The sequence below is a fragment of the Kryptolebias marmoratus genome, linkage group LG11, assembly GCF_001649575.2.
Source record: "Kryptolebias marmoratus isolate JLee-2015 linkage group LG11, ASM164957v2, whole genome shotgun sequence".
NCBI classification, from domain to species: domain Eukaryota; kingdom Metazoa; phylum Chordata; class Actinopteri; order Cyprinodontiformes; family Rivulidae; genus Kryptolebias; species Kryptolebias marmoratus.
This window is the reverse complement of record NC_051440.1, coordinates 1,714,564-1,718,749: the sequence shown is the minus strand read 5'-3', so window position 1 is coordinate 1,718,749 and position 4,186 is coordinate 1,714,564. Positions and strand designations below refer to the sequence as shown.

At 35.6% G+C, this 4,186-nt stretch overlaps 1 protein-coding gene across 1 annotated transcript in view; it reads right to left on the bottom strand.

The window, feature by feature from the left end:
- LOC108250024 (anoctamin-1) overlaps nt 1-1,550 on the bottom strand; it is a 58,114-nt gene extending 56,564 nt beyond the window's left edge. The window contains exon 1 of the mRNA XM_017439700.3: nt 1,394-1,550. The gene's annotated coding sequence lies outside the window, so the exon portion shown is untranslated. The remainder of the gene's footprint in view (nt 1-1,393) is intronic.
- Between the last annotated feature and the right edge of the window lie 2,636 nt (nt 1,551-4,186).

Sequence of the window (4,186 nt, the reverse complement as noted above, 5' to 3'; positions counted from 1 at the left end):
GGGGAAGACCCAGGACACGCTGGAGGGACTATGTTTCTCGGCTGGCCTGGGAACGCCTTGGGATTCCCCCGGAGGAGCTGGCCCAAGTGGCTGGGGAGAGGGAAGTCTGGGTCTCCCTGCTTAGGCTTCTACCCCCGCGACCCGACCCCGGATAAGCGGAAGACAATGGATGGATGGATGGATGGATATTTAGTTGGACTCTTTGTTTCCCGAGCAGGTATGTGCTACAATATGTACATATCGTTGCTGAGACAGAATTCACACTATTGTTTTCCTGTTTATAGTTTCTTTTGTGTGTTTTTTTACAATCAAACTACTACCACTACTACTACTTCTGCATATGCTAAGCTATTTTAGCCATTCATGTAATAAAACATAGTAAAAATTAAAACTGATACAAAATGTAAAGTTTTTAACAAGACCTTGACTCTTAAATGTTTATTTACTGAAGTCAGGGACAAAGCATTGAGCTCAGTTTGTAAAAAGCAGAATATTGTTTTTTAAGGATTGTAAATTAAATCTGCACTATCAGACTAAACCCACAGAGAAAAACAGAGCAGCCATTTACATCAGAGGGTTTGCTGCCCAAACTGTAGAAACCAACAAGGCCTTTTCACCAAGATTTACATCCAGGAACAGAGCAGTCAAGACTAGTTTGGGGAAAAATCATAAAACAGTAAAAACACTAAACTACTCGCTGATGGGGAGTTTATTGGAGTGTTTGAAGAACTCTTAAACTCCAGCCGAAGCAGATGGCCGCTCATCCTGAGGCTGGTTCTGGTTATACTGGAGGTTTCTTCTTGTATAAAGGGAGTTTTTCCTTTCCACTGTCACCAATGTGCTGCTCAGGATGGTAGATTGTGAAGAAATAAAGATTCAACACAGTCTACTGGTTTCCTTAGATAACTTTTACTAATTGGCTTTTTTTTTATAATGTAGGTGAGTGTTTTTGTACAGAGCCCTGAGATGATGTTTGTTGTGACTTGGCACTATATAAATTTAATTGAAATTGAAATGTTTCTTGTTTAGGTTAAATATACAAAGTTTAAGTTCTCAATCTGCCTGGTTCAGATTTGTATTACCCAATTACAATGTTTACTTTTACCAGCTAATGAAAATCATATTTATACCTAATTATAAAAAGTTATATTTAGTAGATATTGAGTTAAACCTGTTCATTATGTGAGGTCATTATGTGGCTTTGGAAAAAATAGTTGTTCACCCCTGACTTAGACTCTCTCTATATATGATCTATTTCTCAGGTTTCTAGTTTAATGACGTCTTTCTTTTAACAGGTTTATTTTTCCCTAATATGAGCCCAGGTCAGAGTAAGCCAGTATAAAGGATACCTCTCTAACATGACATCTGCATTGGGTGTAAAAGGTGCACTTACAAGTGTTGTTTTTCCCTGGAGAAAGTGCGTGACAAGTGTTTGATGTTTGTTTGATGATGTTCCTCAACATGAGGGTGCAGCGGCTCCAAAACTTTATTGACAAAGGACCTGATCTTTTTCACAACACTGCTGGATGGCTGGACTTCGTATACCTAGAAGTGCAGAAAAAACACAAATTCAAATCAGTCACATTTTAGAAAATGTTAATTTTAAAAGAAATATTTCCAGCTGCCTTGATGAATATTCAAAACTAAGGGAAATGTTTCAGCTACATTGTCAAATTATAATACCATAATAATCTTAGTCTTGTAGAAAAGGTCCAATGTACTAAGAAAAACTTTTACACTGTATTAAAGTAAAAAATAAACAAAGATTGCTTTGTATTTATGCTTCTTGTCAAGTTTTCAGCCATTTAGCACATTTTTTAGAACACTGTTTAATAAGCTGGAAAGATTTGTCTCTTAAATCCATATCATAGTCAGTTTTTTTAAGAGAAGATTCTGATGGCTAAAAGCTCTGCCGTCTGTTCTGCCGTCTGTGCTTTTTTAGAAACATTAGAACTCGTGTGAGAGGGAAATTTTCAGAGAGGTTAATATTGGGTTTAAATATAAGGGGTCTGGATTTTTAAAATACAACAGAGCTTGTTCATTATAAATTACATGACATGAGAAATATTTGAAATTCTATTCAAGATTTCAGAGAATCTTTGAGATATCCAGATAATGAAGAATTCAAATAGTAAAGTTTGATGGAACAATAGGAGTGCCAAATGCATAAACCAGTTTTCCTGCAACACTGAAACAGAGCTTCAGTTTTTTTTAATACTCGGTGGAAAAAAGAGGTGTTATGAACTTTTTATATGTAAGAGTATAAAGTTTCTCTTTGTATGTCTGTCCTTCAGAGTTATTGTTGCAGTTACTGTGATATGCAGGAAACCTTCTCTTTTTTAAATTTTTAAGCAAAACATTAACCCTTCTGGGACAAAGGATATTTCAGAACTTGTATTTATCACATTACTTATGTGTTACACATCAAAATGTTCAACACACTCTGAGCTTTATGTAAGCATAGGTTAGTTTTTGAGTTAGACCAAAGTCTAAAATGACAATATATGTTGTAGCAAATTTTGTACATTTCTTGTGTAATAACACTCTCACTCTTATGGACAAATTATTTTGCTGCTTGAAATGGTATGATGAAATAATGGTATTCTCTAAGAGCTGCCCAGAACTCTCCCCCAAATGTACAAAAGTAGTGAAATAGATAAAAGTCAAATAACTGCCCCAAATTAAAATTTTGTAATATCACTCTTGAAAAGACGTTCTCCCCTAATCTGATTTAACCAAATTTTAGATAGACTGAGAAAAAGAGAACTGAATGACTACATTTTCATTCCATTTATTGATGTCTGAAATTCGAGATATTCTTTACCTAGTAAAAAAATTTGCTAGGTAAATGGTTTGAATTATTCAAAATCTTTATTAAATTTATGGAAGTTTTTTTATTATTATTTTAGATGTCTAAAATGAAACTTGTGACTCTAACAGAGGATGTGAGGTTTTTCCACTTAAAAATAATTTTTCAGGTTTCCAAAGTGTTCAGAAAAAATATACCTGTGGATATCAATTGTTGAAATCTCAATACATTGGAAAAAGCTATGTTTGAGGTAACTGAATGTTTGAGATAACTGTTCACTTTTGAGGAGCCTGGGGACTTGGAAAAGAAGAGTCACTGAGGTAGTCAGTAAACTCTGCCATGGTAACAGAGTTCACTGAAGTAGTTAAAAAGTGTGGCCGGACAAGATTCGGTTTGAGATGCTGAACGCTCTGGACATTGTGGGGCTGTCATGGTTAATACATCTCTTTAATGTCACAGGGTGGTCTGAGACAATACCTGTGAAGTGACAAACTGGGGTGAGGGTCCCTGTTTTTAAAAAGGGGGATCAGAAAGTGTTTTCCAACTATTGAGGGATCTCACTGCTCAGTGTCCCTGGGAAAGTTTACTCCAGGATGTTGAGAGGGAGGTTCCAACCAGTACTCTCCAATACTCAGTACAGTCTCTTTTATATTTTCATCCTTAGTGTACTGTTGCTTTTCATAGCGTACCTCCGCGAGTGCTTGGAATCTGATCAGCAGTACTTAGAAGCGTAATATATACAGTCTGTACACAGAAAGGAGGATCGTTACTGTAAGGAAACAGTCCATCTGCTTAAGTCTTGATCCAACATGTGACTGTTTAACATGAGAGAGGAGCAACACCTCTGAGTATTTAGCCTCTGTGCAGAGCTCCCATCTTCTTTTGGGTTAAACAATCCCTCTGCTTTGACTGGCAGGGAATAAAGCTAATGATGTTTTGCTAAGAAAAATGCCTCAAATAAATCTACAGCATTCCTTTGAAGCTTTTAAGTGCCTAAATAGTTTGGCCTGTCAGGAAAATCATTATTTAATGACACTGACAATCAACAACCACCAGTGTTATATGGATAAACTTTACTGAAGTTCATCAAATTGTCATTTAAGCTGCTTTATTTTGCTGTTGTGGCTGTCAGTCATGAGTGTTAGGAACAGTAACCTAATTAAATCATTATTAAATCAAATCAAATCAAATTTATTTATAAAGCACATTTAAAAACAACTGTTGTTGACCAAAGTGCTGCACACATAAACATTCAATACAAACATACAAAAATACAATAACATTACAATTCTCACAATGTATTAAAAGCCAGTGAATATAAATGTGTTTTAAGAAGAGATTTAAAAACACCAAGTGTTGAAGCCTGTCTAATATGGA